Source organism: Triticum aestivum, chromosome 5A, assembly GCF_018294505.1.
Source record: "Triticum aestivum cultivar Chinese Spring chromosome 5A, IWGSC CS RefSeq v2.1, whole genome shotgun sequence".
Classification (NCBI taxonomy): domain Eukaryota; kingdom Viridiplantae; phylum Streptophyta; class Magnoliopsida; order Poales; family Poaceae; genus Triticum; species Triticum aestivum.
In genome coordinates, this window is record NC_057806.1 from 594670028 (window position 1) to 594681770 (window position 11743).

Below are 11743 nucleotides of genomic sequence, written 5' to 3' on the forward strand. Positions count from 1 at the left end.
TTCTCAGACTTATCCCACTTAGGCATTCCCACCGCATAGCCACCTGGCCCCAGCTTATGGAACTTATCCTTTTTTGCGGCATTGGCCTTATTTATTCTCGACCGTTCCTTAGATAATTACGAATCCTTGTATTTCACGAAATCGTCCCAATGAGCACTTTGCTTCTCTAGTGTTCCCTCGAATACTGGAGTCTTCCTTCCTCCCTTGATGTACTTAGCCCATTCATGATTCTTGTGGTTTTTGAATGCAACCGCCATCTTCCTAAGAGCAGCGTCCTTGACTTTCTCCACATCTGCATCTGTGAAATGATCTGGTAGGGTGAAATGTTCCATGAGCGTTTCCTAAAGCAGAAGTTTTTGTCTGTCGTCGACAAAAGTAACTCCTGGACGTGGCTTTGCTGGCTCTCTCCATTCTTGAAGGGAGATCGGGAGTTGGTCCTTCACAAGAACTCCGCACTGACGAATGAACATGTCCGCAATCTTCTTAGGCGCTAATGGTTCGCCATTAGGTTTGATGGCCTCGATATTGTACTTTACGCCCTCCTTCAACTTTTTGTTCGGGCCTCGTTTCCTGTTGCCTGAAGATTTGCTCGATCCGGATGGCTGAAAGAAGAAAGATCGATTCATTAATATATCTTCAAGTCATTTAAAACATGTGATGATCACCAGATGCCTGCTTATATAAATATATATACCTCGCCGGTCTTTGTTTTTTCAAGATCAACATTTTCTTCGTCATGTTCATAGTTCATGACTTCATCAATTCGGTCGTCATGATCGAATATCATATCACCCTCCCCGGTGTTGTTTAGATATTCGGAGCCGTCATAATCTTCTTCATTCTGATCATCATCGCCCGCGAGGATTGCGTATGATATTGAACAGGGCCTCTTCTCCCTCTCTACCGGTATTGTCCGCCATAGGTTTTGTTTAACTAATCCAAAAGAAATATATTCAAATTACAATGCATGGATGCAATCAATTAATAAGGAAAAACTAAATCAATCATAGTACATAATAAGAATCATCGAATATAATCTCGAATACGTCATCTCGAATAATAGACATAATCTCGAATACATCGTCTCGAATCTCTACTCCTATAAAAATACGAGTTGGTGATGATGGTGTGCCTGCCTTGCTTCAATTTCAACCATCGGATCTGCATCCAACGCACTGTAATCAATCTGTGGTACATTTTGCAAAAAAACGCCCGCTGCATCACACATTTGCAGATAAGCCCCCTCGGTCCATCTTTCCTGTTCGAGTCTCTGCCCCACCCCCACCAGGTAAAAAAACAGCTATCGACCTTATCCATCTCCTCTCTAGAACGGGAGGCATCGTACGAACCGCCGCCGACAGCGCTGGAATTGATCCGGCGATGTGGCAGCTGCCGGCCCCGTTCAACCCCTGCTCCCCTCCCCACCCCTCCCCCCGCCTTATGCCTTCTACCAGCCCCACCTCTCACCGCCGCGACGACCCCATCCTCCTCGCCGTCTCCTCCGTGGCTCTGCCCCCTTCCCCGTCCGATGCCAACCTCGGCAAGCAGGCCGCCGCCACCGTCCGCCTAACGACGCCTGTACTGCCTCCTCCTCTGCTGCTGCAGGCTTAGCGTAGATCATCACTGCCACCTCTCTCCCCCTTGCTGTCCCCTCCGCCGTCTCACCCGTCTCCTCTGCCGCTGGCCGCCGCTGGTCCGCCGTCGACGGATCTTCTGCCTCTTCCTCTGCTGTAGTGTTCCCACCGACCTCCGCCCACCATCGCCACCACCTCCCCCTTCTCGATGTCTCATCCGCCCCCTTCACCCTCTCCTCCAATGCTGACTGCCCCAAGTACGTCACCGGCTACGAGCTGCTCATTCACAGCGGCAGCGGCGCCGCCACATACTACTCCTTGCCCTTCCCCACTGGCGCGCTATTCTTGGCTACTGTCACCCTGTCCACCCATGCCGCCTCCCAAATTCAAATTTCTGCCAAACCCGCGCGCCCAGGCGGAACTGTCTAGAAACCATCCTTGCAGGCCCATATATATATATATATATATATATATATATATATATATATATATATATATATATATATCAAATTTTCTAGCACTCTGAGTTCAAATCCGCGCGCCAATGTGGAGCTGTCTAGAAACTACTATTGAAGACCAATATAAAGAAAATGGCACTCTTGCTGCTGCACCCAAAGAAGCCAAACGCTGGTCACGGCATTCTTCAGATTGAACGGATTGTGAGGACTTCGTCTTCTGTTCTACTTCGTGAAGGACCAAGGTATGGGTGGATCTTCTTACTTGTGTAATTGTAGAGGTGCAATGACAGAAATGACTGATCTGATTAGGAGATCAAGCACCAGTACTAGAGGAATGGTTTACAATTCTTAGATTGCTATGCTAGCCCACTTCTATTCTAATATGATTTTTACACAATAAATGCTAGCACTGATAATTAGCGAATATAATAGCAGTTTGATTTTTTATTCATCTATTGGCATAGATTGCTGGACCACGTATAGCCACATCCTTGTCAATTGATGTTATACTTTTGTAGTACCACATTATACTTGTATTGTGATATTGCTTACAATTGAAATCTTGAAGTATAGTTGCTTAAGTTAACCAAATAGTAAATATGCATTGGTACTAAATATGCACATAAATACTCAGTGGCAGCTCCAACTACAATTGGAATTTTTTTCTCACCGAATCACTGATTGTTAAAATGACGATCCACATGGCAGGTCCAAAAGATACTCATCAAGCTCAGAAATTAGAAGTCTCCAGGAGAAACCCTTGGATTTAGGTGTGAAACTGAATAATCACAAGGTCAGGACATACTGGGTGAATTAGGATGAATATTCAGTATGTGCGAGTGCATCATGCTTCATACTCCCACTGTTGACTGGAAGTTGTGAAGCCTATTATTAGACATGCTTGGAAACTATTGTGATAGGTTCTATGGAAATGCTGTGAAAAATTCATACTTGATCACTTCTGTATACTACTATGTTCTGATTTGTAGTTTTTGGCTACCATACATGTGCATATCATTTGTTTTATTCATATTGTTACTTGATGATGATGAAATTTATCATATGTGCAATTTCAGATCTAAATATAAATTGCTCTAAATTTATCATACATGTCGTTGGCTTAAAACAAAATATCATGTTGTCTTTTGGCAAAGAATAGTATTCTTGTTAGATTACATATAACATTCCTATTGGCTTTTGTGTTTTGAGCTTTTAATTCATTTGGCTAACCTCATACTCTTCTATTTTGGGGAGAAATAATCAGGTCTTGCGCCCAAATGTTACAATCCTCGTGCCAACAAAGCAATAAAGGAAAACAAAAAGGTTGCTATCTTGTCCCTTATCGCTTGGCGGAACAATCTTTTTGCATATATTTGTATAATCTGACTATTGGTTCAACTTTAAATAACACAGTGGTCGATGACAATAATAAGTCCCACAGAACTGGGCCCAATGGCATGCCACCGACTTAGATAGGTCTATTTATACGCGAGCCGACTTGTGTGACGCATTTGAGTTACTCGTCTTCTTCGGATGATGAAGTGACAAACCAATCAGCTGTGATTTTTCCTACTAATAATGATATGCTGACATCAATTGAGTACTTGGAGCCAGGAGAAAGTTCCAAAGGTAAGTCTATAAGGCGAAAGTGTGTGCTTATGTAATTTTGTTTACCCACTTAATTAATTCATCGTAAAATACTGTAGGGCAAAAGCGTGCACGCGAAGCACTAAGATATGCTAGCCGTACCCCTGAACAAATCCAAGCAAGGCGGGAACGTGTGAGAGCACGTCGGCAAAATTTAACACCAAATGAGAAGGAAAGGATTAATGCACAGAGAAGACAGAAAAGACAACGCATGACACTTGATGAGAGGAATGCAAGCCAGCGAGCACGAAGGCAAAGTTTGACGCTAGATGAGAGGCAAGAAAGAAATGCACGCCAGCGAGCACGTAGGAAAAGCCTACCACCCGAAGAGCGGCAAGCACTCCTAGCTCAGCGTAAAGCAAGCTACGCAGCCAAACGAGATACCCTCTATAAGGATTCTGTCGCAATGCAGTGCCCTAAAGGTTCATTGGTGGGACATCTATCATCAAGCTCTTATGTCTTTAGCTGCCCAAGTACGCTGGCACAAACTTCTGCTACGGTTCAAGGTAATTCTCACATACACATTCATTTATCTCACCAATTTTTTCAAAGGTTGAGCCGGTATTTTACACTATCATTGAAATAACAGGTAATCTTGAAAGCATACCTGAAGCGGTGGAAGAGGATCACAGAGTTTTCACTAACACAGGTATGCTTATGGTGTGGATGCCTTCTTTTCATTACTGATTATATTATAGCACACATTCAGAACCATCCTTATAACTTAGAATGGACAATTCATTATTGGCTCCCAATGGCTTCATATGTCTAGGTTCCCCAACAGAAAGCTTTGTTGCGAACGATAATCAGTCTGAAGAAGAAGATGATGAGTACTTCATATTTGCTGGCAAAGGTATTGCCATTGTCGTGGATGCCTTACTTCCCTACATGTATTGCACAAAAACTGCAAGACCTATATAACACTATTCATCTCATGTATATGTAGGCGATGATGAAGACTGTGATGACATGATGGATGCATTTACAACAGTTCCTGATCCATATGATCGTGTCTACGAGAATATACCTGTAAGTACTCACACGCTGGCACCTAAACCTGATTGCAAGCATTGTGGTGCAAAGAGGTTCCAGTATGAGACAAATGGATTTTGTTGCCGGTCTAGAAAAGTTAAGTTGGCACACTTAGAACCACCCTTGGAACTTAAAATGCTATACACAAGTTCAGATCCCAATGTCGTGCATTTTAGGGATAACATTCGATAATTCAATGGACACTTTTCATTCACTACCCTTGGAGTCAGTCTGGACAACAGATACACAAACATGAAGTCAGGAGTCTATATGTTTCGAGCTCACGGTCAGATTTACCACAACATCTTCTCATTTGGTCCAACTCAAGATGGGCCAAAGCATTTGGAACTCTACTTCTATGATGACGATCCCGGTTTACAACATAGGTTTCGGCGCTCCCTGAACCTAGACCGAGATGTCATTCGAAGGCTTGTTGACATCCTGAAGGATAATCCTTATTCTGAAACGTTCAGGAATCTAGGTGGAGTCGATGACCTTGAGGAATACCGTATTGAACTGAACACCGACATGAGGTTGGACCAACGGAGGTATAATGTGCCTATATCATCGGAGGTTGCAGCTATTTGGGTTGAGGGTAGTGAACTCTGTAAGTACTTTGAGCGTAGCATAGTATTGTTCGGAAACGACAGCAAGAGATATAGCATCCAACCATATTATGGATGTTATGATCCGTTGTCTTACCCTTTATTCTTCCCAAGAGGGGAGATTGGTTGGCATCCTGAAATCCCAAAGAATGGTGTTAGCTTGAATGAGATGCTTCAGTCCCGTCGCAGTGGTCGACAGAGTCTAGGTAATTCATATAATGAAAATAACATGTGTTAATGTTGTTTATCATCATTGTACTTACTTTTCCTGATTCCCAATATTATCCTTTTGTTATCTCTCATTTTATAGGTTCATATACAAATAGTCGATTATGCGTCTCCGTTAGAGACTACTATTGCTACAAGTTTCAAATGCGTCGTGGTGTATTTAACACCATGCTATACGGTAAACGACTATCCCAACAATATGTGGTTGATATGTACATCAAGGTTGAAAGCTCAAGATTGGACTATATAAAAAAACACCAGAAACAAATATGTGTTGATCTATACCAAGGTGTTGTCGATAGCCTTCAAGCTGGGGAAAACCGTGCGGATGAAGTGGGCAAACAGACTATAGTTCCTTCATCATTTATTGGGGGAAGAAGAGATAGGAGACGAAGATACCTTGATGCCATGGCCTTGGTGCAAAAGTATGGGAAGCTAGATATTTTTTTAACCATGACTTGCAACCCTAATTGGGATGAAATAATTAGTGAGCTAGAGCCTAGACAAACCCCACAGGATCGTCCTGATCTTATTGTATGAGTATTTCGAGCAAAGTTGGAAGACCTCAAGATACAACTTTTTAAAAGGCACATTCTTGGTAAGGTAGCAGCATATGTGTATGTAGTTGAGTTCCAGAAAAGAGGTCTAGCACATGCTCATTTCCTCCTAATCATGGAGGGGAGGTACAAGCTAACATGCCCAGAGCAATATGGCTGTCTCATATCTGCTGAATTGCCAGACAAATCCAAGTATCTCGAGTTGTACAAAATGGTCGTGAAGCACATGATGCGTGGTCCGTGTGGAGTCCTAAACCCCAAGAACGTGTGCATGCAGAAAGGTAGCTGCAAGAACTATTATCCACGACCATTTAATGTGTCAACCCTTCAGGGAAAGGACTCATATCCCATATATAGGAGGAGAGATGATGGACGCCGTGCAAAGGTACGTGGCCAAGAGTTAGACAATAGGTGGGTTGTTCCATATAATCCTTACCTAGTAAGAAGGTATAATTGCCACATCAATGTCGAGGTTTGCTCAAGCATAAAAGCTGTAAAGTACCTCTTTAAATACATATATAAGGGGCATGATCGAGCATCTGTTTCTATCGATGAGGTGGATAGTGATAGGAACATTGATGAGATAAAGCAATACCGAGATTCCAGGTGGGTTACTCCACCAGAAGCATTATGGAGGATATATGGTTTTGACCTTAGTCAGATATTTCCATCTGTTAGACAACTCCAACTCCACCTCCCTAATATGCACATGGTGTCATTTCCAGCGGGTGCAAATCTGAATGATGTCCTCTCTCAAGAAGGAGCTTCCAAGACCATGCTAACTGAGTATTTTGAGGCAAACAAGAAATATGAGTTGGCTCGAGGAATTTTATATAAGGATTTCCCATCTTATTTTGTTTGGATGTCAGGTGGAAAGTATTGGAAAAGGAGGGATGAACGCACACAGATTGGGAGAATTGTGTCTGCACATCCAGCTGAAGGGGAGAGGTATTATCTTAGAGTGCTTCTAAACCATGTCACAGGTGCTACATCCTTCCAAGACCTTAGAACAGTGAATGGTATTGTTTACTCGACATTCCGTGAAGCTGCTAAAAGGAGGGGTCTTATCAAGTCAGATAATACTATCAACGAGTGTCTTGATGAGGCTAAGGTTTTTCATATGCCATCTTCCCTTCGGAGGCTATTTGCCACTATATTGGTCTTTTGTGAACCCAGCAATGTGCATGGCCTATGGGACAGACACATGGAAGCTATGACAGAAGACTATCGACTAACACAAATGTGCCCCCATGCAGTTGAGCAGATGGCATTATTAGATATAAAGAATATGCTTGAATCGATGGATAAGGACATATCATCATTCCCTCTCCCAGAAATTGACAAGTCATATGATGCCTCGGATAATGAGGCTAGGGAGATCATAGAGGAGTCCACGATAGAGGTGGACCCAGAACACCTTGGCTTGTCATCTTTCCTAAACCCAGAACAGAGATATGCATATGATGAGATACTTGCGACCATCAATAGTGGCCAAGGAGGTGTGTTCTTTGTTGATGGACCCGGAGGCACGGGAAAGACTTATCTGTACAAAGCACTACTTGCAAAAGTACGTGCCGAGGGTAAAATAGCTGTTGCAACAGCGACATCAGGCGTTGCTGCATCCATCTTGCCTGGAGGGAGGACTGCACACTCAAGGTTTAAAATACCATTGAACACCGAAGACGGTGGGGTCTGCAGTTTCACCAAGCAAAGTGGGACAGCTAAGCTTCTTATGAGGGCGTCCCTCATAATTTGGGACGAGTCCTCCATGACAAAGCGGTAGGCGGTCGAGGCCCTTGACAATAGCATGAGGGACATCATGGCTCGACCTGACCTGCCGTTTGGTGGAAAGACAATTGTGTTTGGGGGAGACTTCAGACAAGTGCTTCCTGTTGTTCGTAAGGGAAAACGGTCCCAAATAACTGACGCGACACTGCGTAAGTCTTACCTTTGGGAGAATATGAGACAACTAAGACTTGTGTAATATGAGGGCTCAGAGCGATCCATGGTTTGCTGATTACCTTCTTCGTGTTGGGAATGGCAGTGAAGATACCGTGGATGATGATTACATACGGCTTCCAGATGAGATTTGTGTACCATACACCAGCGACGCCACTGATATTGATAAGCTTATTGAAAGTGTTTTCCAGATGACCCTAGAAGAAAACCTCTTGGATCCAAATTACATAACGTCCCGAGCAATTTTGTCAACTCGGAATGAGTACGTTGACAAGATTAACATGAAATGATTGAGAGGTTTCCTGGGGAGGAAATGATATACTATAGTTTTGATCACGCGGAGGATGATCCACACAACTACTACCCTGCAGAATTCTTGAATTCATTAACACCTAATGGGCTACCTCCCCATATCCTAAAGCTGAAAATTAATTTCCCTATTATATTGTTACGCAACATTGACCCAACGAGTGGTTTGTGCAATGGGACGAGGTTGATTGTCCGAGGATTCATGAGGAATGCAATAGATGCTGAGATTGTGTTGGGCTAGCATGCTGGTAAGAGGGTGTTCCTTCCTCAAATTCCTCTTTGCCCATCAGACGATGAGATGTTTCCATTTAGGTTCAAGAGGAAGCAGTTTCCAGTTAGACTTAGCTTTGCTATGACCATTAACAAGGCACAAGGACAAACTATACCAAATGTTGGTGTATACCTCCCTGAACCGGTATTTTCACACGGGCAGCTCTATGTTGCTCTTTCTAGAGCTACATCTAGAAGTAATATGAAGATTCTTACTGTACTGGATAAAAAAAGGAAGGCCAGTCCAACTCCACTGCAAATATTACAAAGAACATAGTCTACAAAGAAGTTCTCAGCATGTAGTCCAAGGTATAAATCACTTAAGTACAATTTGGTTCCCGTAAAAATTATATCTATCTAACTAGGGTCATGTGGAGGATTTACGGAAAGACAACTTAGATACTTGCTTTAGTGTTCATGATTTTTTGTAACAACAATTATATGTGTGTTTGAATTGTTTTTAGTAGTTTCCTTTGTTACTCCCTTTGTTAAAAATAATAGTAATAATTCAAACAATGCCGACAGCAGGTTGCTTTGTCATCAACGCATTTCATTTGGTTGGTAGCTCCACATCCAATTTTTAGGGCACACCCCGAATATTTGTTTCCTTTCTGTCTGTTATTGGCATTTTGTTTTTCTTCGCAGAAACCTGGTTGATGTAAGAAAGTTACAAGTAGTCCAATACTAATATTTTTGTATCTACATGCATGTGCACTCACCCCTTCTAAATACATATGATTCAAAAACATCTTTTACTTAACAATTTGTTTCTTTGCTTCCGTACAAAATGTACAAGTGTTGTTCAATGTTTTTTCCTTTGCCTAAATATACTACAGAGTACATACCCTCTACAAGCTCCTTGTTTTTTTCGTTTGTCTAAATATACTACAGACCATTATATATATGCAGTACTGATTACCTGATTTCCTTTTAGGTGAGAAGATGGATGAAGCCAGAGCTCGAGGGCCAACATTGTTATCATAGATGGTTTTGAGCAAACGACTAAAAGAAGGTCCTGGGGATCCAAACAATGTAGTTTTGTGTGTTTGACAGTTCCTAACATCTTGAGCAACCTTGCAGAAAGGAGCTCTTTGAGGACTGTTGTGACATAGATCCAGCAAGCTGGTGATGGTGGTGCAGGAAGTGTATGGGTGTCGACATGGCTGGAACCCCATGGTCATGAGACTAGCGATGTAGTCGTCATCGTCCTTTTTGTGCTCTCCTGTGTTGGTCTATTTTGGGATTCTGTGTACAATATCTTTTTTTTCTGTATGAGAGTTAACTGCAGTTTGTCAGGTTACTGGTTGACGATGCTCTTGTTCATGTTACCAAGGATGATGTAGGGAGTAGTTGTTTACGCGTGTTGGGTTTGGGTGGCTAATGCTCAGCCCGTATGGTGTGTGTATGTGCGTGTGTGTATTGGGTTTGGGTGGCTAATGCCCAGCCCGTATGGTGTGTGTATGTGCGTGTGTGTAATACTGAAAAATTCTATATTGTTTGCATTTACTATTCATTTGGATGTATGTAAGCTCGGGAGCATAATTGAATATTTGGAAAAGCATATTGATAACATACATGGGATGACCCGACATACGTCAATCTGAACACATGCATAGTTATTCCATGCAACGCACGGGCATCTTACTAGTAATATATATAATCTCGAATAAATCATCTCAAATATTATATATCGAATACATCACTAGCTAGCTAATAAAGATCGAATACTAGAGAGTAATCTAGGCGGTGGACAACCAAAATGAAGGAACCATCACTGGATCATAGCTCGGGTGATCTCCCCAAAGAACCTGCCAGGTATTGGAGAACCTGACGTCCATAGCAGCCATGTAGTGATGGACGTGCTCGTCCTCCTCCCTGACACGGCGACGTACCACCTCCGGCGGGGCCGGCTCCCTTCGCACCGAAAGTGGCCCACGCGAACGCCACCAAAGGAGACGAGGGTCGACGACGGGACCCGGGGCCGGGTTCCTCACCAAGCGTCGCGCCCCTGAAGGTAGCACCTCCCAGTGCCAACCCGGCGAACATGGGTCCTTGAAGCAGGACGTCGTCGCGAACGGGTCGACGGCGAGGATGCGGGCCGGGCATCGTCGACAACAAATACTATATGCCGCAAAAGTAAAGTAACATTTTTTAAATGATGGATTGTGATTTCATATATGAAAATTCTAAATTTTATAACTAAAACTAACATTTCTAATATTTCTATAACTAAAACTAACATTTCTAATATTTCTATAACTAAAAAACATTTCTATATAACTAACATTTCTAATATAACTAACATTTCTAATATTTCTATATAACTAACATTTCTATAACTAAAACTAACATTTATAATAATTCTATAACTAAAAAACAGAAAGATTGCTTACAATTCTATAACAATGTGTGTGTGTGTGTGGTTGGCGGCCGGGGCAGGAGCTCACCGGCGAGGCGCGACGATGGGGGGCGGCGACGGGGACGGGGACGGAGACAGAGACGGCGACGGGGACGGGACGGTGACGACGGGGACGGGGACGGGCCGGGCGGGGACGACGGGAGGACGGCGCGGGGCGCGGCGACGGAGACAACGACGGACGGCGACGGGGACGGTGATGGGGGCGGCGACGAGGGGCAGCGGCGACGGGGCGGCGACGAGGGGCGGCGGCGACGGGGCAGAGGAGAAAGAAGCAGAGGGAGAGATGAGAAACTGACAAATTTTTTGAAGTGTTTTCTTATATAGAACCCACCTTTAGTACCGGTTGCAGCCACCAACCGGTACTAAAGGTCTGTTTTGGCCAGGCGAAGCGGCGGGAACCGCACCCCCTTTAGTACCGGGTCGTGGCTCCAACCGGTACTAAAGGCCCCCCTTTAGTACCGGTTGGAGCCACGACCCGGTACTAAAGGGTGTGCGCTGCCAGGCGAGGGGCGCAGAAGTTTAGTCCCACCTTGCTAGCCGAGGGGCACTCGCACCTGCTTATAAGCCCCGCCATCGCTGCTGTCTCGAGCTCCTCTCTTAAGCAGGCCTTCTGGGCCTACCTCTGCTGCGATGCCTTGTTGGGCTTACTGGGCTAGTGGGCCTGCATCCTGGCCCAACTAGAATT

At 43.8% G+C, this 11743-nt stretch overlaps 2 long non-coding RNA genes across 2 annotated transcripts; both read left to right on the plus strand.

Moving 5' to 3' along the window:
• Window positions 1-2211: 2211 nt before the first annotated feature.
• LOC123107867 (uncharacterized) lies at window positions 2212-3500 on the plus strand. The gene is made up of 4 exons (XR_006451778.1): window positions 2212-2274; window positions 2741-2840; window positions 3297-3355; window positions 3446-3500. It is a non-coding gene; the product is annotated as an uncharacterized lncRNA (long non-coding RNA).
• A 764-nt stretch (window positions 3501-4264) lies between these two features.
• Window positions 4265-9617, plus strand: LOC123107868 (uncharacterized). Its single transcript, XR_006451779.1, has 3 exons — window positions 4265-4328; window positions 4626-4708; window positions 9574-9617. It is a non-coding gene; the product is annotated as an uncharacterized lncRNA (long non-coding RNA).
• The last annotated feature ends 2126 nt before the right edge of the window (window positions 9618-11743 follow it).